The sequence below is a fragment of the Ambystoma mexicanum genome, chromosome 2q (assembly GCF_040938575.1).
Source record: "Ambystoma mexicanum isolate Mex_15411 chromosome 2q, UKY_AmexF1_1, whole genome shotgun sequence".
NCBI classification, from domain to species: domain Eukaryota; kingdom Metazoa; phylum Chordata; class Amphibia; order Caudata; family Ambystomatidae; genus Ambystoma; species Ambystoma mexicanum.
In genome coordinates, this window is record NC_090924.1 from 190,672,818 (window position 1) to 190,696,830 (window position 24,013).

The window sequence follows — 24,013 nt, forward strand, 5'->3', positions numbered from 1 at the left end:
GCTATAGCAGTAGGGGAGGTTTTCCAATTGCAAAAAAGGGGCGCTGTGCTAGTGGTCTCTTGTAAGATTGGATTGGTAGTGGATAAGACACTTAGGGACCCCGATGTTCGTTATGTTTTAGTAAGAGGCCAATTACAAGGGAGCACAATAACAATGGGTTTAGTACATTGTCCGAACGAAAGTCAGATTACATTCTGGAATGGGGTTGAAGAGAGGTTTGTGAGGGGCCCATTAGGGGTCGCGAGGGGGGTTTAACCTGGTGCTTGACCCAACCAGAGACAGGAGAAGGCCCAACGATGCACAGATACCTGCAACCCAGGTCAACAATGTCACCCGTTTTAATCAGATTAACCAGGAGCTAGGTCTGATGGACTCTTCAATTCAGATGTCCGAGGGAGAACCCCATTCACCTATTTTTCAAAAGCACATGAGTCCTTCTCCAGAATAGATTTCGTATTAATAGACATCGGCCTAAGAGGCTATGGGCCTCATTATGACCCTGGTGGAGGACCATGGTGCAATTTGCACCATGGTCCATGGCGCTAAGCTGCCAACTCCGCCAAGGTGGTTGGCGGACTTACCGCCCCATGCCGACCTTGGCGGGGCGGTAAGTCCCCAATCCCCATTTTACCCTTCCCCATTCCCATTCTTGCCCCATAGGGTATAATGGGAGTGGGGAAGGCGTTAATTACGCCACCGTAAATTACGGTGGCGTAATTAACAACAAGTCCCGTAGCGCCATGGATTTCTCCGCCTGCAAAAAGCAGGCGTAAAAATCATCCATGGCGCTACGGGAACTCGTAGTCTGGCGGAGAGGTACGCCATGCACTACGCCGGCGTAAAACCCTCTCCGCCAGGGTCCTAATGAGGGCCTATGTCTCTGAATCAAGAGTGATATCCATCCTGTGATCTGACCATGACCTAGTCTCCAGCTGGTTAGCCGAGAAAAATAAAGGGAGTTGGAAACGTAATGACCCCCTGCTAAAGGACAGTGAAACGTTGCAAACCCTTTTGATGTAAATCAAAGACTACTTTGAATTTAATGATAATCGTGAGTTAAGCTCCCGATTTCTCTAGCAAGGGTTTAAAGCAACCTTGCAAGGTCCCAAAGAGGTTGTCTGTGTCCAGCAAAGATGGCAGAACTAAGACCATATACAACACAACTTAAACCCCTATCAGTACAAGACACAGAAAAGAAGCTCATGTTCTTAAAAACAAAAGAACCATGAGAAAGGTGACAAGGCGGATATGATTTTGGCGTGGAGGTTGAGGGAGGAAAGCAAATCCAAACTGGCCGGAGCATTAAGAGGCAGGGGGAGTACACAATCCTGAAAACATAGGCAAGGAGTTTAGAGGCTTCTATGAACAAATGTACACATCAATATTTGACAGCAATAGTCCACATATAAAAGAGTTTCTTAACACAATCCCAGTGCCTGGCAAGGCTGTGCAATTGACCAGCAAATTACGGCAGAGGAAGTTGGCCAAATGATTAAAAGCAACAACGCCAGGGTACATTGGGCTTTCTGTAAAATGTTATAAAAGGTGACAATCCTATTAGCCCCATATTTGGTTCAAGTTTTCAATGAAATCCTGGAGGGGGTTCACTTCCAGACACAATGTTAGGGGCTATAAAAGTGGTTATACAGCGGTTGGTTAAGGCCCCCTCCTCCTGCATCTCATATAGACCCATCTCCCTCTTAAACACTGATGTAAAAATCCTGGAGAAGCTGATGGGAAACAAAACTGAGAGTGGCCTCCCATCGTTAATTCATGGAGAAATCATGAAGCATTTTAAGGGGGAGGCAAGGGTCAGATAACATAAGGAAAACTATCAACCTCATGCACGTAGCATAAAATAGGGGCCTCGAGGTAGCGCTGGTCTCACTGGACTTAGAGAAGGCCTTTGTTAAGGTGGAGTGGCGATATATGACTAGGGTATTGGAAACAATGGGATTTGGGAAGAACTTTCAACATTTGATAGCTGCACTTTACAGCTCATTAACATCCCTGTTAGCCCTAGCCAGGCGATGAGACAGGGTTGTCCCCTTTCACTGCTCTTCTACACCCTATCAGTGGAGCTGTTGGCGATATTGATATGTGCAAATCAAGGCATTAATGGGATCCTTTGAGGAGAAACAAGTTCAAATTGTCCTTGTTTGAGGATGATATATTAGCATAGGATATTCTTTGGTCACATTACACCCAGGTAATAGAAACAGGGGAAAAGCCCAGCACCTGGAATAAAGCGAATGTGGTGACATTTGACAAGAAGGTCGATGAATTTCTACCATCTAATTATCACCCAATAAGTCTGATTGACACCTTGAGTAAATGTTTGGTTTTGTTTTTATGAATGATTTGACGTGTTGGGCCTCAGAATCTGGTTGCCTGTCAATGCTTCAAACAGGCTTCAGAAAGAACATGGGGACAATACTAAATGGCTTTATTTATGTCTTATTACAACAGAAAGTATTAAGTCAGGCAGTTGTCCTGCTCTATATCGCAGCGTTGGATATGTCACGGCCTTTGACTGGGTGTGTAGGGCGAAGCTTTGGACCAAATTGGTATCATGATACAAACCATTAGGCGTGTTCAACACGCTGGTAATGTTCCATACAGACAATCCTTTACAAGTAAGATTGGATACCAGGTGCACACTGTCAATGGATATTAAGGCCAATGTGGGATTGAGACAAGGGTGCGTACTTGCCCCCAGTCCTCAAGTGGGGTGGCTGTCCTATGGGGATGATGTCATCTTGCTGGAAAGGACACCCATTGGTTTACAAAGAAGCATGATATTGTGGGACCTATGCAAGTAATAATGGATTGGAAATCCACCTGGGAAAATCAAAGATAATTTCTTTCAAGAAAACTGGGAAGAAGCAACAATATGTCTATTAATAGTATCATAAAAAAGGAAGTTGCTTCCTTGAAATACCTGGGATTTATGATTATGAACAAAAACAACCGAAGGGCAAATAAAGACAAAGTAAAAGCCCAAAAAAACTTATTTAAAACACAAATGAAACTGATTATAATGAAATACTGTGCCTTTACTCTACTTCTGTTGATTGAATTTAGTAAATTAAATGTTACAGCCAGTATCACATGTGGCCTACAGTTGCTAATTAACACAAACCTTAACTGATTATACATATGGGAGGACTCTGTGTGGAGGTCGGTGTTAAATCTATCAAACTCAGTTCCAATTTCAATGATTAGATTGGAGCTGGGACTACTTTTATGTATGCACTCAATTTTAAGAAATAAACTAAACTTATATGAGAAGATTTTGCTGGGCGAGCCTAACACTGTTTCATATATTCTAAACAAATCCCTTGAAGTAAACAAGGATGTCTTGGTATTTGAATTTGCTAAAATCTTGAGACCTGCGGGGTCTGCACTCTGAAAACAAGTGCTAATCGAAAATCCTTGGTCCATGATAAAGAAATTGAAGGAACAAGAAAACATAACAAATAGTGGAGGCTTTACCTGGCCTTCAATCTCCCATGATTTATGTAAAAGAAATTCCATCAGTGGAAACAAGATAGTGGCTTATGAGGTTCTGCTTCAATATACTACACACCACAGAGGTTGTGGGCCTGAGACTACCCATTCCATGAGGAGAGCACATATGTAGACTATGTAAAGGCAGTAGCATAGAAACTATCGCCACATGATCATTGAACATCCAAATTCGAGATCCAAAAGGCATTTGTGTTTTGTGAAATGTATTCACTCCCCCAATACAGTCTGCTCAGAGACTCTATGGTCAATAATGGCGCCAGCAAGGCACTTGGCATTATCTTTGGCCTTGATTGCCTACTTAAACAACATTTTCCTAAACTTGTGCAAGTTCCCCTTAAAGGAAGTGGAAGAGAATGAGGTTATCCCTCTAAGAGGGTTGGTTGAGATATGAAGCATTTTCACAAATGTTTTAAAGGCGCTCATCACTTTATGGAGATATTAGTTAAAATGTATCATACATTTACATGTACCACTATGTGCAAATTTATAACCGGCACTGGATACTTCAGAGTGAGTGGTGTCAACTGTGATAAAACGTGCTTTTAGCCCGATTGGTCATCATTTTAACTTTCTGATAAGGTTTTATTCCTTTTGCCATAACTAAGAATGGAGATTGTTTTAACAATTGGTGTGGGAAATCCTTCTGTGAATTCAATGTTATTAATTACAGGATAAATGTTGACATGTTATATGTATTTCTAAATTTTTTAACATGTTGATTTATGGTAAAGTAACCAAAACACCAAAAACTAATTAGAAAGATAGCTAATTAATGGAGAGGTGAACAATTGGAATTCTTAGGACATCTTTTTATGACCATCTACTACTGCTAGTGGAGGAGGGAAACCCAGGGACCATGTTGCATGAAATACATGCCAGTAAAATTTTTTGTCAGATTGAGGAGATGAAAATCTCAGAATTGACTGCAGATTACATATAGTGGCTGTGATTATTTTTATGATGGGAGAAAAAGTTGGTAGATTGCATAGAAGAAAGTCTCACAACTCTTGGGAGGCAGGTGGAGATTACATTCAGTGAATGTAAATCAGAGTGCTTTTTCGTGAAGAGACAAAATACTTGTTGTTCGCAAAAGAAGAAGTCTTCATAGGCAGGAGGAATCTGTATTCAGGGACAGCACATTGTTGCGCTGTTCTTGTATCATCATCTAATTGTAACTAGTACTAGAGAGAAAAGAAACCCAGTGTGACAATGTTTCTTCCCTTGTGCCTTCCTCCCCCTCCTGCACACTCTCCTCACCTGAACTGTTGGTGTCGTCAACTTCTTGAAGGCGTCGCCGGGAAAGGTAGTCCGTTTCTTTTTTTTGATGAACGTGCTTGTCACGGAGAGAGGCCACAGTGACCGCTGGGGAACAGCTGTCCTGTGGCTCCCCTTCCGGAACCAAGCCGGAGTAAGGGAAAAAACGCCAAGAGGGAAAAAAACCCTTGACGGAATGTGTACTCTGACGATGTCGATGTCCCAAAGCGTGGTTGCTGGATGCGGCAAGATGTTGCAAGGAGCCGACAACAGGTAGGCGACAGGAGTTAAAGTCAATACTGAAGTAGATGCCGCCTGGTTATGTAGAAGTAGATGAACTCCTCTGTCGTACGGAAATCTAAAGGGGGCAGAGAGCAGAGAGAGGGAAAAGAAAACAGGGCACGAGAACCCGGAAATGGAAAACGGAGAGCAGGTAAGAGAAAGATGTCACGAGGACGATGGAAGAGGAGAGAGCGCAGGGTTGAACAAGGTAAAACCCCAGAGGAGAAAATATAGAGAAAAGAAAGATAACGAAGCGCACAGGAGGGCACCGAGAGCCGAGGAGCAGAAACAGAGAGAAGAACTGGAGAAGCACTAAGCTCACAGGAGCGTAAGGAAAAACGCTAGCCGATCTCAAGAGAGCTGCCAGACGTCAGGAGCGAGGAAACCCGGAACAGGAAGCATCCGGTGAGGAGTTGCAATGCAACGTACTGCTGGGGGGCGGAGATTAAATACCGCCGGCAGCGCTGCGTATAAGCTAATGAAGCCGCGGATGTGGACACAAAGAAGGGACTCAATCCCTTTACCTCTATTTCGCCAACTCCATCGCGGAAACATCCGCCATTTGCGGTTTCGTCCGTGACGGCGGATGACAGTATGCCCCCCCCCCCTAGATCGCAACCACCCCGGCTTGCCTGGGTGTGTGCGATGGAATCTGCCAAGTAACCGAGGGGCATGCACTTGGGAAGCCGGTTCGCAAGAGTCCTCCGACTCCGGGTAACCCTTCCACGACAGAAGGTATTCTAAACGGCCTTGGGAAAACCTGAAATCTCTGATGGCTGAGACCTCGTATTCTTCCAGGTCTGGTGTGGGGGTTAAAGAATGTCGAGACTGAGTCCTGTGATAAGAATCTGGGAAGTAAGGTTTGAGAAGGGAGGAGTTGAAGACAGGGTGAATGCGTTGAAGAGAGGGGGAAAGCCAAAGGCGATAGGTCACAGGATTTATCTTTGAGAGAATCGGGAAAGGACCCAGAAACCGAGGGGACAGTTTAGAAGGTCGTGTCCATCTGGGTACAAATTTAGTGGACAGCCACACCTTGTCACCCGGCACCCATTCAGGACATTTCTTGCGATGTCTGTCCGCTTCTCTCTTATTCTGTTGCCTGCTGGTTTCCAGGCATCGCAAAGCTGTGTTCTGAGCCTCCTGAATACTTCTTATAACCTCCTCTGCTGCTGGGGAATTGGAGAAACTGGGCACATCGGGTATCAAGAACCGTGGGCGCACACCGTAAGTACAGAAAAATGGTGAGAGACCAGTGGCTGAATGCTTTGAGTTGTTGTGTGAGAACTCTGCCGTGGGGAGTAGAGAGACCCAGTTGTCTTGATGTTGAGAGATGAAACACCTTAGGTATTGTTCTAGTGTGGCATTAAGTCTTTCTGTCTGGCCATTGGTTTGTGGATGGAAACCTGAAGAAAGAGCCCTCTCTACTCCCAATTGGTTGCATAAAGCTGTCCAGAACTTGGAGATGTACTGACAACCCCGATCCGAGATAATCTTGTCGGGCAGGCCATGTAGCTTGAACACGTCTCGTGCAAAGGTCTCAGCCATCTTGGTTGTTGTGGGGAGTCCCACAAGGGGGGAAAATGTGCCAACTTGGAAAACGCGTCCATTGTTACCATGATGCAGGTACATAAATCGGATATTGGAAGATCCACGATAAAGTCCGTGGAGATGAGCCCCCATGGGCGAGTCGGTATTTCCACCTGATTGAGTAGGTCTAGGGGTTTGCCCGACGCATATTTGGCTCTGGCACAGACCGGACAAGTCTTGACATATTGAAACTCCTCTTTTCTTATTCCTGACCAAAAAAAATACCTTGATAGGAGTTCTAGAGTATTGTCTCCGCCTCTATGACCCGCCAAGCTCGAGTCATGAGCCCAACTCAGAACATTTTTACTGAGAGGTCCTTCTGGGATAAATAACCTCTTTTTATAGAACACCCAGCCGTCTTTAAGTTGGAAGTGAGAATTTGAATCTGAGGAAATTTGCTGTACGTCTTTCACTGTAGCTGGCTTTACATCCTGAAGAAAGGAACCCACTATAGCCAGGATTTGTTTCCTTTGGAACATGAGCTCAGCCTTGATCAACGCTCTTTCTTTATGAGAGTCCTTGCGAGACAATGCGTCGGCCAGCCTGTTCAGTGAACCCGGGATGTATGTGATTTGGAAATCGTACTGCAAGAAAAGGTAGGCCCATCTCGCTTGCCTAGAATTGGAACATTCCATGTCCTGTAAGGCCTTTAGGTTTTTGTGGTCAGTGCGGATTAGGAATTTATGACAGGCCCCCATGAGGAGGTGCCGCCATACTTTGCATGCCAGTTTCATGGCAAGCAATTCTTTTTCCAGGACCGAATAGTTCAGTTGACTGGGTCAAAGAGTTTTAGACAGGTGGGCCACCGGGTGTTCCACCCCCTGAATGGTCTGTAACAGTACGGCCCAATAGCTATGGCTGAAGCATCTGTTTCCAGGATAAATGGTAGGGTCTGGTCTGGATGTTGTAAAATCGGGCCAGTGCAGAAAAGCCTCTTGAGATGACTGAAGCTTTTTTCCGCTTCAGCGGACCAGAAGAACGGGAGAGCATCCTTCTTGAGCAGACGAGTTATGGGGTACACTACCTCCGAGAAATTCGGTATGAACCTCGGGTAGTAATTTGAAAGTGCTAGGAACCGCTGCACCTCCCTGATAGAGGTAGGGGCTGGACAATCCAGAATGGCGTGGACTTTGTCTTGGTCCATGGCGATCCCTTCATTCGACAGGACATACCCCAAGTAGTGCACAGTAGGGACAGCAAATCTGCACTTCTCCGCCTTAACCAGTAGATTGTTCTTTTGGAGGCGGTCTAATACCTGTCTGACATGTTCGATGTGTAACTTCATGTTGGGAGAGAAAACCAATATGTCATCCAGGTAAATGATGACTTACATTATGTCAGAGAACATTCTGCCCATAAATCTCTTAAAGGCGGCTGGTGCATACACCAAACCAAACGGCATCACTCGATACTCACATAAGCCGAAGGGAGTGCGAAAGGCCGTCTTCCACTCGTCCCCTCTAGATATTCGAAGTAGATGGCACGCATTCCGGGGATTGAGCTTGGTGAATACTCTGGCTCCTTGCACTGCTTCGATAATGTCTGAGATGAGCGGCATGGGATATCGATCCCGTATGGTCACCCTATTTAAGCCCCTGTAATCAATACAGGGACGAAGCTCTGTGGTGTCTCTTTTCTTGATGAAAAACAGGGGAGCTCCGGCAAGCGATTTAGATGGTTGAATGAGTCTGTTCTCCAGATTCACATCCAGGTACTCCCGCAGCACTTGCCTTTCAGTCTGGGTGAGAGAGAACATCCTTCCGAAGGGAACTAGAGCATTGGGTTCCAGGTCAATGGAACAGTCCTCTGGCCGATGAGGCGGCAGCTTGGCATGGAGGCATTCTTGAAACACCTCTGAAAAACCGGAACAATAGCTGGGTAGTGCGTGGATACCGATGTGATTCTCTGTGAAGACTTTCACTGGTTGTAAGTCCTTTCCGGTCTTCCAAAGTGAAACAGTTGGTAGTGCAGTACGGGGAAGTGAAACTCAGCTGGTTCTCAGTCCAGTCTATCCGCGGGTTGTGTTTACGAAGCCAGGTGATGCCTAAGATGATGGGGAAGTGGGCCGCCTGATGATGTCGAAATACAAAACCTCTGTGTGATGTTGTATCGTTAGTGAGAGCTCCTCTGTGGTATGGGTAATGAGACCAGAGGACAATGGCGAACCATCCACTCCTTCAACCTTCTGACCTTGTTTCCGGGCAACTCGGTGAAGGCCCACCTTGTCCGCCCACAGGGTGTCTACAAAATTACCCGCTGCTCCACAATCTAGCAGAGCCAGGGTCTTCACTCTTCTGCCCTCAAGGTCAAGATGTACTGGGATCACCATAAGTCTGGAGTCTTCCTTAGTTTCGGGAGAAGAGACAGAAAGGGAGACTTAAGGACGATGAGGAAAGCTTGGAGACCCCCGGTCGCTTGTCCCTACTGGTGCCGAGGGTGCCTGTTTCCGGAGCTCTTGTTTGGGAATTCGGTGCATCCCTTGAGGAGGTGTTGGTCTGAACCACAATATGCACACAGGCCCTTCTCCCATCTTTGACGTCTTTCTGCGGCAGACAAAGGTGCTCTGGTGGCCCCAATCTGCATTGGCTCTTCAGGAGGAGTGGCAGCCGAGCGGTTGGGAGGAGAGAGATCTGGCTAGTTCGTCTTTGATCTCCTCCTTCAAACCTCTCCTAAAGATAGCGTATTGGGCTGTTTCTGGCCAACCAGCCCCAGCAGCCAACGACTTGAATTAGGAAATATATGACAGAACGTCAGGGGAGCCTTGTTTGACATCCAATAAATCCTCACAGGCGGTGAAGGACAATTCTGGCCGTTCGAAAGGCTGTTTAAGCAAATGTTGGAACCCGGCAAAATCCTGAAGGATGGGATTTCCACTGGTCACCAATGGAGTGGCCCAGGACAGCGCATTTCCAGTCATATTGGAGATTAGGAATCCCACCTTGGCGTGGTCCGAAACAAAAGTATGAGGTCTGAAGGTGAAGTAAACCATGCAGGCTTTCAGAAATTCCTTCACTTTTTTGGGAGAGCCGTCGAATTTCCCCGATGAAAATGCCATAGGTGGTAATTCCAGGGAGATAGTGTCAGAATCAAACTCCAGATCTCCCTCTTCTTCTTCTAACTCCAACCCTCCGTCCACCTCCTCACCTGTGGCGATGGATCCCCTGGGCGGTTCCAATCTTTTCTTCCACCAAGCAGTTTTTTTTGATGGAGGATAGGGCCTACCCCGGGAGGAAGCCACCCTGACCTGCTACAACAAGGTCTAGAAGTGGCTTCTCTGCCGGAGCAAGCTATATGGGGGAAAAAGCCTGATGGCATAAAAAACCCCCGGCGAAGTTGTGCTGAGTGGATCCCAGAAGATATGGAAGGCAGAAGTATAGTGAAACTCCAGAATTGTAAGTCCGACGAGAATGGACGGGAAAGAAATCTTCACGGAGAAAAGGGGCGGAGCCCAGGACAGAAAACGGGAACCAAAGAGAGACAAGGTAAGACAACGAGAACAAACAATGGGAGGTACGGGAAAACAGATGCACCGGCTAGGAGAGCCGTCAACAGCGCTACAAACAGAAAGATGGGAGAGAGAGAACAGAGAAAACTAGCGTCTCACCCGGAGCCTGACGCGAGAGGGTTGCAACGCGTAGGCTTCCGGGTGTGACGGAAGGAAATAGGCGTACCGAAGCAAGCGCTGCGGAACAACTAGACCGCTAAACATAGTGCGTGGTATAACGTGAAGGGGTGACTAATGGCGGCCCAGTCTCCACCGCGACCATATCCCCCAACATTGGCGGCGCATGACAGATAGGTTCCCTGGCAGACACCATCTGTTTGAGAAGTGTGTTCTCCGTCTTGACCCCCTGTAACTCCTGGGACATAGCTTGAAAGGCCTTCCATAACTCTTGGACCTGCTCTTCAGCAGACATCTTTGGACTTGGTGGCGTTGCAAACTGTGACGATGTTTCTTCCCTTTTGCCTTCCTCCCCCTCCTGCACACTCTCCTCACCTGAACTGTTGGTGTCATCAGCTTCTTGAAGGTGTCGCCGGGAAAGGTAATCCCTTTCTTTTTTTTGATGAACGTGCTTGTCACGGAGAGAAGCCACAGTGACCGCTGGGGAACAGCTGTCCTGTGGCTCCCCTTCCGGAACCAAGCAGGAGTAAGGGAAAAAACCCAAGAGGGAAAAAAAACCTTGACGGAATGTGTACTCTGCACGATGTTGATGTCCCAAAGCGTGGTAGCTGGATGCGGCAAGATGTTGCAAGGAGCCGACAACAGGTAGGCGACAGGAGTTAAAGTCAATACTGAAGTAGATGCCGCCTGGTTATGTAGAAGTAGATGAACTCCTCCGTCGTACGGAAATCTAAAGGGGGCAGAGAGCAGAGAGAGGGAAAAGAAAACAGGGCACAAGAACCTGGAAATGGAAAACGGAGAGCAGGTAAGAGAAAGATGTCACGAGGACGATGGAAGAGGAGAGAGCGCAGGGTTGAACAAGGTAAAACCCCAGAAGAGAAAATATAGAGAAAAGAAAGATAACGAAGCGCACGGGAGGGCGCCGAGAGCCGAGGAGCAGAAACAGAGAGAAGAACTGGAGAAGCACTAAGTTCACAGGAGCGTAAGGAAAAACGCTAGCCGATCTGAAGAGAGCTGCCAGACGTCAGGAGCGAGGAAAACTGGAACAGGAAGCATCCGGCGAGGGGTGGAGATTAAATATCGCCAGCAGCGCTGCATATGAGCTAATGGAACCGCGGATGTGGACACAAAGAAGGGACTAAATCCCTTTACCTCTATTTCACCAACTCCATCATGGAAACATCCGCCATTCGCGGTTTAGTCCGTGATGGCGGAAGACACCCAGTGACCACAATGCATGACATACATATATGTGACATTTCTTGTCAGAATAAGAACTGTGGAGGACCAAATCTCAGGACTGCTTGGAGGTAGGCAGGAGATTACATTAATAGATGAAAAAATATTATTAATGCAGAGATACCATTTTACAACTCTTCAGAAGTATAAGGAGATGATATTCAATGGCTCTCAATCAGTCTGCCCTCTTCTTTGTGATGAGACAAACCATGTGTTGCTTGCAAAGAAAATGTCTTTGTATTCTTTGACGGCAGGAAGAGCTCATATTCAGTGGGTGCAAATCAGTGTGCCATCATTTATATGATTAGACGAAATATAAGTTGCTTCCAAAGAAATAGTCTTTTCATTCTTTGGACGAAGAAGGAGAGTATATGCAGGCACTGTGGATGTATGTGTAGTACATGTGCTAATGTTCAGTGTGAATATGCATACTTTTCCAGATAATGTTCTGAAGTCATCCCACACACTGGAAACAATCATAACATTTAGCATGTTGAACAACATACTCAGTTACAGGAATTACCGTTGGACTTTTGTGTTGCTTTTCCCTTAAGAGCTGCTTTATTTCGATCCAGGTCCATACATTTGAGGTAGAACCATACCCCCAGTGAACGTGGTCAGAATATTGCAGAGAACAAGGAGCAACGATCTAAGCTTTAGGTAAGCCTTCCCTTCTTGGGGACCTGGTTGATACTTGATAGGCAGTGACAATTCAATACAATAATAGAATATTTTTATTTATTTATTTATTTGTATTGGTTAAACATAACCTTTAGAAAAAATACAGAAAAAGAGAAAAGGAAAACAACAGTACAGAATTTTTAAAATTACAAAACCTCTTAAGACCAGATAAGGAAAACCCAACTAAAATCTACAGAAAAGAAATCTCATTTGAGCATTCTGCTGCTACTAATACATCATGAGAGAATAATATAAAACATCAGGTAAAATCACATGTCAACATATATTAGCTCGAAATATCTAATCGATCTGTGTATCAGATCAGTACTTGAATTTGTGATTTCTTTAGGAGTTAGTTTACAAATGAGATTCAGAAACCTAACAACAGCAATCTGTACCGATACTTGCTTTCCATGCAACATTTCCCACCACAGCCTGTCTAGATCTACATATTCTGAATTGATCACACATTTTTTAAAGTAAGCTGTTCATTCCTTTCTCAATGAGATACAGTCAATTAATAGATGTTGCAATGATTCTGTCAACCCCAAAGTGTTGCAAAACCGGAACGGTGTCGGACAATCTTTCCCCTTTTCTCTCAGATCCAAGATCTCACTGGTCAGCATCACATACATTTGGGCCTCATTACGACCCTGGCGGTACAGTGATAACAGCGCCGGTAGTGATGCCGGTGCTATTATCACTGTACCGCCACATTACCAGTTCTGCTTGCGGGGGCCACTCTGCATCCCTGGTCAGACCAGGCGTGAAGAGTGGCACCCGCGAGCAGAACAGGATGGTAGCAATGGTACCGTTATGAACTGGTCTCTAGATCAAGAACCAGAGCTGCCACGGTGCAGGCTTGCAGAAATCAAAATGGACTTGCTTGTAACAGCTGCTGTGATGCTGATCTGCTCACCAAGGACACAGGGACGTTATTTCACCAAAATGCCAGAGGTATCGGAAGTGATATCATTATTATTGTATAGAATTCCAGTAAGACAAATTATTTGGTATTCCTATTCTTTCTTATTTAGGATCACTGCTGAAAGTGTTAGACTTGTGGAAGCCCTGTTATGTTTTTTTTTTTTTTCAGAGGCCTCAACAAGAAAGCCAGCCACACCAGAAGCAAAGAGCCATATGGCGCTGGCCACAGCCCCAGGACCTTGCATTTCGTCCCTGAAAGGACAGCCACTATTTCAGAACCACTCCCTGGGCATCCCCAGTAAAATAAAAGCAGTACTCAGTGTGCCTGGCATGTGTACCCAATCACTCTCGAAGTGGCAGTATGTTATTGTTGGGGAAAAACGTTATTTTAGACAAGGGTTTTTTCCATAAAAGTGCACCCATCAGCATATAAAGTACAATACATATAACCACATAGTCAACAATAATACGAAAATAGAAATTAATTAAAAGGTCTCTGTGCTTTGATATTTATTTTTTGTTTATTTATTTTTTAATTTTATTTGCTTTTATCAAATCAATGATTTTGCAAAGAGAAGTAGAGAAGAAGGCTGGAAAAAAGAAAAGTAGGAAAGAAGTCAGAAGAAAAGAGAAAAAGAAAAGTTGAAAGTTTCTTTAGCCTATTTAAATGTTTCTTTGACGTGGTGAGAGCACGTTCCCTTCTGGTTTCCAGTGTTTGAGTTCAGATCCAGGTTCAGCGTTTAGTCAGAGCTTAGTTAGTCGGCTTCGCTTGATTTAAGGGAACATGCCTCAAACGCTGCTTTTAAAATTTTTGCAGTTGCTATTGACCATGTAGTTCTGGAACCGCTCAGTAGTCGATTCCAAAAGACGTCTTCTTCGTACAGGAGATTGGGATTAATCAGCGGGCCCAGGTAGGCTCTTCTCCATTTTTCCGTTTTGGGGTAGTGCATCAAGAGGTGCTTTACTGATTCCGGCTCCTGATTTGTTCCGCAGAGGCGACAAAGATTGGTTTTTGATTGGCCTCTTATGGCCCTGATTTCATTTGTCGGAAGAAGGTTGAGACGACTTCTCAAAAAAATTGATCTTAAAGCCTTGTCCGGGAACCTTTTCAGGACTTCAGTAGTTGAATGTAATTTTTTGGGCTTGAAGTTCAAATGGACGAGAAGTTTGTTGTTTCCTGCTAGTGTAAGAGTCTCTATCCAGTCCAAGAGGTCCATTTTCCGTTTGATTTTTGTGGGGTTTTGGGTAAAATCGTCTTCAGAGCATCCACTGTTGACCAAGTGTGCACGTTGCTTAGCTGCCCAGGTGGCAAGGGGCTTGCTCCTTTCTTCCGTCATTTCTGCTTTAATTATGTTGTACACAGGTGGTGAGTCTTCCATTAATATTTTTCTAAAAAGCGCCATTTCTCCTGTCTCGATGGCCGCTTTCAGAGAGAGAGTTCCCAGTTCTCTTCTGATGATCGAGATGGAAGTAGAACTTGGGAGCTGAAGGACGTTCCGCCAGAAGTAGGCTTCCAATTTAGGCCAAATCGCTGAAGGGATTGTTGACATTGCCTCACATCCGTATGCCAAGCTCGGGATTACTTTGCCCTTGTAAAACTTTATGGCCGGGAGAAGCGAGAATCGGCCATATTTTCGGTCAATTATTTTAGCCTGAGTAGTGAGTTTGCGAATTTTGTCCCAAAGGTAGTTTTGCATCGAGGTCTCAGATTCTGAATTGTCCAGCATCACACCCAGATATTTAAAGGACTGCACTTCTTCAATAGTCAAGTCTTCGATGCGCCATCTGAAGTTTTTTGAGTTCTTATTTTTCTGCTTTCCAATGGTCAAGATTTTTGTTTTCTCCTTGTTTATCTCTAGATTGTTATTTGAGATGTAATTAGCTAAATTGTCGAGCTGCCTTTGTAGACCAACTTCAGTCTGGTCAACAAGGATGATATCATCGGCATAGAGTAGACGAGTCACAGACGTCTCACCAATTTTCAGAGGAAAAGATCTTATCTCGCTGGAATTTTCTTTGAGATCTCTGAGATTAGAGATGAAGAGGACCGGGGCCAATGGGCAGCCTTGCTTCACTCCTCTAAGCATTGGAATCTCTCCGGACAGATTTTCAGCTTTGTCCAACTTTACCCTGATTGACGTTCTGTCATGGAAGGCCTTTATTGGGTCGAGAATATTATTCGGACAATTCCATTTTTCCAATTTGGACCACAGCAAGGTTCTGTCTATTTGGTCAAAAGCTTGACTAAGGTCAATGAACGCCAAGTGAACTTTCCCAGGCTTTGATGTGAGTTTAGCCTTTATGACGCTTAACATCATGATGTTAGCCGTGATCCCTGAGTTTTTCAAGAACCCTGTTTGGAAAGGGTCTCGGCACGGGGCAGATTTGGCCCAGGTTTGGAAACTTGTTACGAGAAATGATCCGTAGAGTTTGACAATTGTGTCCAAAAGTACTATGGGGCGGTAGTTTCCTGGCTTAGTTCTATCTCCTTTTTTGTAGATGGGTGCGATCACTGCAGTGCGACATGAGTTTGGGGTTGATCTTGTCATGCTGCATTTTTTGAATACTTGACCAATAAAGTTCGCCCACTCCACCGGATGGTTTTTTAAATCTATGTTGGTGATGCCATCTGGGCCCGGAGCTCTGGATGATTTAAGACGCTTGATGGCCAAAACAATGTCTTCTTCGTTTGAGAAATCTCCCCAGGTGGTTGATTTAAACTCAGACTCCAAAGCCGGTACTGATTTCCCGGGGAGTTGGAAAATCGTGGAGAAATGTAATTTCCATGCTTCTTCGGGTACATTGTTTGACCCTTTTGCGGTTAACCCGTCTTCTGTGTTTTTTATTAGTTGCCAGAAAGCACCTGAGTTCTTGGGTGCCAATTTTCTCAGCATTTCTTCTGAGTCACGTTGATACAGGAGGACTCTTTGGTGTCTTAGCCAGGATTTGTACAGCTTTTGTTCCTGTAGGTAGAGTGCTCTTTGTCCATTTGATTCAGAAGATGCTGCCTGCTTCTTCAACTTCCTCAGAATGCGACGTTTCATTACCAACTCTGTATCATAGGTATGTAGCAGTTGTTGCGTAGCCTTTTGGTTTGGCTTCCTGGGTATCAAGTACGGAACCAATAAGGGTTGGTAATCAGTGGAATTAGATGCCTCCCTATTGCCCCTTGAGCAGTGAGTTGAGTAATTTTTGGTCAATTCCTTAATTCGCTCTACTGTTAGCCTAAGGCAGTTTCCTTGGGCATTTGATTCAATTTTTTCCGGCATTTGGATTTAATCACCCCCTATGGGGTGTTTTCAAGATGTTGTGGTCACTTACTTCGGCCCTTAAGACCTCAAAAGATGTTATTTGCTCAGCATCGCCTCAGATGCAAATATGTAGTCTTTCCCAGGTTGGGATGTAGACGGCCTGAGGAAGAGAGTGAGCGATGTTGAAAACATTTCTGGAATCCATAAGTGATTGCCATTATTTGCCCCGTGATTCTACCTGGCTTATTGGGCGCGACAAGGGGCATCTTGAGGGTCCGGTCGGGCATTTGACATTTAAGTCCCCACTTAAAATTATGAGGGGGTTGTCCTTGGTGGTCATAATGCCATCAATCTCAGTTTCGATGGATGCTAGGAAAAGTCTGTCTGAGATAACTTGAGGATTCCAATAGGTTGTGATTATGGTAATTAAAGAAGAGGTCAATGTTTGGCTATTCCCGACCAGTCGATCCCATTTTTATCAATACTGCTAAGTGAGTTTGAGTTGCAGCTCTCTTCTTCTGGATTGGGAGTCCTGAGTCGGATTTGACTGCCACTAGAAGGCCAGCTGATGGACGGCCCACACGTCCTTTTTTTGCTGGAGAAACTACAATTGAGAAACCGTCAATTGTTGGGGGAGCGAGTAACCAGGTTTCTTGGAGGGAGATAATGTCGAAGTCACCAAGGTTAACTCGTCCAGGTTTTGTGAGGTGAGCAAAGTCTCTGGTGTTCCAGGACATCATTTTAAGTGTTTGGGATTGAAGGTCTAATTCCTGTCTTTGGGCTTTTTGGCTTATTCCGTCTTTGATGTCTTCCTTCCATTTTCTAGATGATGTTTGTTGCTATTTCTTTGAATGGCTTGAAGAGGTTTTTGGGAGCCATGTGAGAAGCTGCTTGATCGGTGCGAATGTTGACAGGTTCTTCTTAACTGCTGAGTTCTCCAAATGTCTCGATGATTTGTAGCTTCGGTCGGACTGGTTTCGTTCAGTCTTGGTTTCGGAATAGGACAGGTTCCTACTCTCGATGGGAAGACTGTCTTCTTGGATTTCACTCTGTCTGTGCAGATTCTTTTCAGTAGATTTCCAGCTCGGTGAGTGTTGTTTTTTGCTCTTTCCGGTGTTGGACAACGATGAGACCGGGTCTCTCCTTGGAGACTGAGTCGGGTTCTGCGTGTTGGACTCTGTTCTTGACCTGTAATGAATTTTCCCAAGCGGATAAGGATTCCTCTTAGTTTGGAGTTTCCAGTCATTCGGTGATCTTTTTACCTCTGTAATAAAGTAACCCTTTTTCAGAAGGTCTGCTTCGCCTTCTTTGGACCATCTGCCATTTGCTTCTGCGCTTACATGTAGATACGCCTTTGCTTTTTGATCTTTATGGTAGGGCTCTACAAGTATAAGGTCCTCTGTTGTCAAATCTTTGAGACCTCCTATGCGTTTCAAGATTTTCAGTACCGTACCCCTGTTTAGGGTTGTCCTCTCGAAGTTTGCCGGAATCTGTTCCAGCTTTAGGACTGTCGCAGAAGCAAGTCTTTGTTGTTTTGCGTTTTTTTGGGTCAAACATCTGTCACTGAAATGATTTGTTTCTTTCTGTTCAGTGGATTCTTTTGATCTTTCATGCAGATTTAGACCGACTTTCCGATTGTTGACGGTTTCGATAGGGGATTTTAATTTCGCAAGGTTCTTTTGTGACACAGGTTTCTCTCTCAAGGAATCTGGTCCTCGTGGGTATCTCGGGTTTGAACAGTGCCAGTCCTTTTTGTTGTCGCTGTTTGTCTTTCGTTTTTTTGATGTTGGGGGTGTTGCACAATTTTTATTTGTTGACAATCGTTCCCGGTCGTGTTTTTCATTTTGTCTTTGACTGCAGCTCTCTGGCGATGAATGAAGAGTGATGTTCATTGAGGCTTCATATCTCAGGAAATCTTCTACAGTAATTGGTGATTGTGCCAACGAAGTCTGTGAGGGGCGTCTAACGAAATGACAGACCTGGATGGGAGATTTTGGGGAGACACAGGAATTGGTTGGTTTAGAGATCAAAACGTTGTTTTCCAGCTGACAGCCCAAGCCGTTTCCCAGGACCTGGCAGGTTAAGGGGAAAGTTGAAGAGGCTGTTGCCCCGCCTTGAAGGATGGGATTTTTTTGATCTCCATTCAGTTTGTTTGACTGGGCTGATGTCCCTTTTGTTGAGACTTTCGCTATGCACGTCTGAAATGGGAGGTGTATTTGTTTTGAAGCTGTTTCTTTCGGGCATGATTTAGCCATTCCCTTTTTGACTTCTTCAAATAGGAATGTGCGGGGGGGTTCGGTTTTTTCTTTTGCTTTTTGATTTTTTGAAAACTCTTTCCCAAAGTCGAAGCAGATTTTGTTGGAAACCCGCTTGACTGTTGACTGAATCTTTGCCCCCGGTTCTTTTTCTTTTTCAATGATTCGATCTGTCTGAGAAGCACAGTCTCTTGTGTCCTTGATTAAGATTCGGTGGGGTGGGGGGATTGGTATTGCAGGATTGTTTCGTGTTGGGACCCCTATGATTTTGTCATATATAACGCTGTCAATCTTTTCTTCTGCCGTTATATATCCTTCGAAGTGTGTCATTTTGGTGTGAGTCATTGCGATCAAAGTAGTTTGGTCTTTTAACGTGTCGTTTATAGCTTTGTAAAGTTTCGCGAATGGAGCGAGCGCAATCGTCAAAGCTGACATCAATGTTGTCAGATCACGCTTTTGCGGGGGTTTTTCCTTTAGGACTCCCACAGTTTGACTTTCCCCTCTGCTTTTCCTTCGAGGTGAGATGTTAGGAGGGCGAGGTGGAACAAAAGGTTGTGGTTGTGTCTTTGGTAAGTGGGGCTCTTTTTCTGACAAAGCAGCAGAAGGGTCCTGGTGTAGTTGAATTTTGGCTGTGGTGTCGGTTGGCAGAGCCTCAATATTTTGAGGGACAAGGTGAGGGCACGTTGAACCCTTAGGACTCTCCGTCCGAGAAGGTTTTGCTGGCAAGGGAAATAGTCTTGTTGGAAAAAGATTTAGAGAGACAGTTTTCGGACTAACAGGTGATGCAGGAAAGACTTCTTTTGTACTTTCAGATGGGGGAGAGTCAACAAGGATGTTTTCGTTCTCAACAAGATTTGGGATATCCTCCTTTGGTGTATACGGAAGCTTGCATGCCTTTGGACCCCCAGCGAGGTCTAACGTTGCGTCCAGCAGTTCAGCAGTGATCAGTGCAAGAAGAACGTCGTATTTTTGTTTCCCTTGACTGGCAAAATATTCTTTTAAAGAACTGCAGATCGCTGAGTTAGTCAGAAGCTGATCCGAAGGTTTCTTATTTTTGTTGCGTATTGCTTGACCAAGTGGTCCTTTATTTTTCTTTTGATTTTTTTGGGTTTTTATTTTGTTGCTTAGAAGAGGATGTGCTTTGTGCATTTATTTTGTGAAATATTGAATGGATGCAGAGAGTCACTGGAAGCGGTTTCACTGTCTACACTCGAATGAGTTTGAGGCAGGACAGGTTGGAAATCTTCTGTTGAACTGTTCTCCTCAGTGTGTTTGTCTTTGGCTCCACCCCCATGAGGAAGTGGAGCCTCGTTTTCGGCCGTGTGAATTTGGGCGTGCGCCGCCTTCTCCTCCGATGACCGGACAGAGCCAATCGTGATTCCGACGTGTTTTCCTGCAAGCTGGTAGCAGGGGAAGTGGACCCCGGCGGATCTTTGTTTCCGCAACGAGGAATCCTCTGACTTGGGCTGACCGTGCAGTCCCGTGCCGAGCCGGACGTAGCAGGCTCCAAAGTTACGGTAGGTGATGTCTGTAAGCCCTCCTGGGCTATGTCGTGCGACCCGAGTCAGGGAGCCGCATGCCGCTCTCTCGCAGCCCACCCTTCGGTCGGCTGCACTGGGAGCGTGACCGCATTAGGCTTCCCCAAGTCCGGCGGCAAGTTCTGCTCCCGGGCCTCACAGGAGGCTTTGGTAGCGGTGAGTCGAGTTTGGAGCGTTTTCTCGCTGGCTGCATCTTTTCCAAGGCAGGGCACCGGGCTTCACCCAAGCCTTGGTGAAAATCTTCCAAGGAGGTCTCATGTTGTAAATGAGCTGAGGGGCTGGCACTGTGAAGCCCCGATTTTGGGGGGTGTCTTTGTCTTGACGCAGGGCGGCCTAGCGGGCGAGGGAGATCAGGTATGTGGGAAGCAAGCCTTGAGCTTGAGCTTCTCATCCATCGTGAGTCCTCATCTTCGGCTCCTGATGTCGGTGAGGAGGGCATTTCCCCCTTTCTGACTTCCATGTTGGCAAGGAGGCGCCTGCCTAGCCTGCTCACGGACAGCCACAGACTGCAACTCAGCAGCCAACTCCGCGGCCGCTCCGCGGTTAGCAAGGGGTTTTATGGGTCCACCCACAAAACTCAGCAGGAAAGCGTAGAAGGACTCTGGTAAGGAGAGTAGAATGCCACAGACTGCAACTCAGCAGCCAACTCCGATATTCTGAGGGGCAGGATTAGCAAGATCAAAGCCACCACCTAAGAATGTTAGTAAAAGGTGAGGTGTGTGACTGGTCAACATTAAATACAGGTGGCAGTAGAAACAACTCTTATGGATTCAGGGAAATGCAGGCCCTCCCATTGTTCAGTACTTTCCTATGAGGCATAGTTACTGCCAATAGGGACAGCTGCATAACGAGAGTACAAAGGGTTTGTGCTGGCAACTTGCAAGGGAAAAAATCTGAGAATTCGATTCAGACTCTTGTGAGTGGGTGTGAAGTCACAAGACATGGGGCGGATAATCAGACCAGGGGGGGATTTATGATTCCTCAAGTGACAGTCACTTAGGCCTGGCTAGGTTTAACTTAAAAGGAAACATTGAAAATGGGGGCTCTGATCCAGGATACCTTAGTATATTTATCTGAAAAGGATGAGATTTAAAGCCACAGAGTATTTGCCCTAGATATCGAACTTGTTACAGCTGGCTGATATTCACTCAGATATACATTGTGAGGGAAAAGGGAAGACTATAGCCCCTCCCCCAGCAGAGTAATCAGTACTCATCATATGGGATAAGCTCTAGTGCTGCGCACATTGGATTGAAAACCACTACTGTTGCTGTTACTGCAGGGTTCCTCTGCAGTGCCCCATAACGCTCCAAGTGCCAGATCCTGACAATGAAAGTACTCCCAAACACCATCACCTTGCTTAGAGAAGCAGGGGACCCCATGTTAGGCAGAATCCTGGGCAGTGCCCTTAGGGACCACTACACAAGATTAAGACTACAGGTGGTAGTACAATTTCACCTTTGGTACAAGCCTGTACTACACAGTTAGAGTGGTAGCAGTAGCGGAGCAGCCAGATTTATCTCAAGAGCAAATGAGCAGTAGTAGAGATTAGACAAAGGACTACAATTACTGCGACTCAAGCAAACACTAACTCAAGGTTTCAGGTTAAAAAACATAAGTACATTTATTTTTAAACCCTCTGTTCATAAACACTTCACTTCTATTAAATTAAAACCACATTTCAAATGTACTACACACAACCAATTCCCCTTGTGCAATTCAATTCAAGGTAAGTACATTGGATTTGACGGACCAGTGTTGTGAAAAAAAAGACGTTACCGTGGGTTACTACGCAACACTTTTTGACAGTAATGAGAAGAAATGTTACCAAGGTCAAACACACTTAGCACATGAATTAACACAAGAAAATAGGGGCTAGAAATCATAGGCAATACTTTTGTAAAGGCAGGATAGTATCAGGGGCTGCTTTCTAAAACATAGATAAAAGTCAATAGGCATGCGCCAGTGTCAATGGACAGGGGTCCTGTTGTCGAGGATCACAAGGTTGGAACAGTTCACGATTCGAGATTGCCAGAAGTACTTAGATATTGTCAAAAGGCAGGCAAAAGTTATAAGAGGGAAGGAAGATAAGGACAAGTCTTTGGTGAGGAGAAAAGGGTTCACCCTAGTTCCTCGAAGTCGGACACAGTACCTTATTTGTTCGAAGAAAAGCTGGTGCCACCGCAGTTGTTCCTGGTAGTTTCTGCAGACTCATGTTCCTGGAGCTTCAGTCATGGGGACAAGAAGGAGGACGTCGGGAGCGATCTGCACTACCCAGGGATGAAGCCAGCAGCAAAGCAACGGTGAATAAAAGGAGCACTCCTTTAAAACAGGAGAGGCTCTTCAGATGGCTATGTGGACCACTACAGTTGTGTGCAGCGATTTCGACCAAGAAGAGGATCCTCTGGCTGAAGAAGGTGAGCTGTTGATCCCACCAGGCTCAAGGGAAGAAGACTCCGGACTGGATCTTCTCTTGTCGTTGAAGGGTAGATAGCTCAGGACTGCAGCAGGGCTTCACCGGGACTCGGGAGTTGCAGCAGCTGTCTTCTTCTCTGCTTCTCTTTGGTTCCTTGCAGTTCCAGTGGCGACTCTGACTTCCAGCCCAAGAGTCCTGCCTTTTATGCCAAAATCCCCCATTTGCACAGCCTGGCTGTCAATCACTCAGCAGGGGGGGTTTCCGGCACAGACAACCACCTCAGCCAATCAAGACAAAGTGTGACTTGGGTCTCCAAGGAGACCCTGTGCAGGGGGTGACTACAACATCCCTCACATTCAGCCCACCTAGACACCCAGACACCAAAGGAGGGCTTCTGGACATAAGCCTGCCAAAGGTCAGAAACAAAGAAGGCAAACCTGGTTTGTCGCGCAAAATAAAACACAAGAAGGATCTTAACAAAAAGAAATGGCGATAACACCCGACCGGAGCCAAATTAAAAAGTATTTGGTCAAGCAGGTTTAAGTTTGAGGCTAATACAATACAAAACAGTACCATGTTTATATAATATAATCGCGGTAGAAAAGTAGGGTAGGTACCACTGCCACCAGCCAAGTCTTAGTGTTAAGGGAGCGAAACAAAGCTCCAAGAGGCGCAGACAAAAAGGAGTAGGAATTAGCCCCTTCCAGTACTCCATGTAAGATGGGGTGTACTGGGTCTGCAGTTTAAATGATTACATAAAGTAAATGGCAACTTTATCTGTTTCTGGGGGACAGTCGTCAGCCCAAGAAAAATGGAGTCAGTGGGAAGTCTTAGAGAGAACCCTGTGTTACTGCAATGAAGATGCGGTGTAACACACACCAAAAGTGGGGATCATGGAGTGGTGTGGCTCCAGAGCCCAAGATCACACAAAACACTTGAAATACACATGGCAAAACACATGTAAGAGTGGGAAAACGGTTCACACTCTTACCAGGTGGAAAAATAAACCCCAGAAATCCAGCAAAGCTGCTGAGGGTCTCACTAGGTAAGGGAAATTAGTCATAAATGAGAATTCTCCCTAACACCCCACAAGCCTCGGACTATTCCTGAACTCAGGCAGTTAAAATGTGGAGATCTCCAGCGAGAGAGCAGAGTTGCAGAGCATTGGGTGGAGGGATAATTTGCCAGGGAGTTGGGACACCATTTTGCTATGGAGAATGCTCTGCCCCTGTCTCAACAAGGCCCTGTGCAATGTGCCCCTGTCCTGAGGGCCCCAGGTCTACTAGGACATGAGGAGGGATGGGAAAGGCTCATGGAAGAGTGGCACCAACTACAAGCACAGGAGCCAGCATGAGAGGGGACTACTATGGATCCCTACAGTCACTCGTGCCGGTCACCCTCACATTCATTCTGCAAAGGCAATCATAATG

General features: G+C 45.6%; 1 protein-coding gene across 5 annotated transcripts in view; it reads right to left on the bottom strand.

Moving 5' to 3' along the window:
* Positions 1-24,013, bottom strand: part of LOC138569270 (uncharacterized) — a 754,354-nt gene that overhangs the window by 722,166 nt on the left and 8,175 nt on the right. The window lies entirely within an intron of this gene.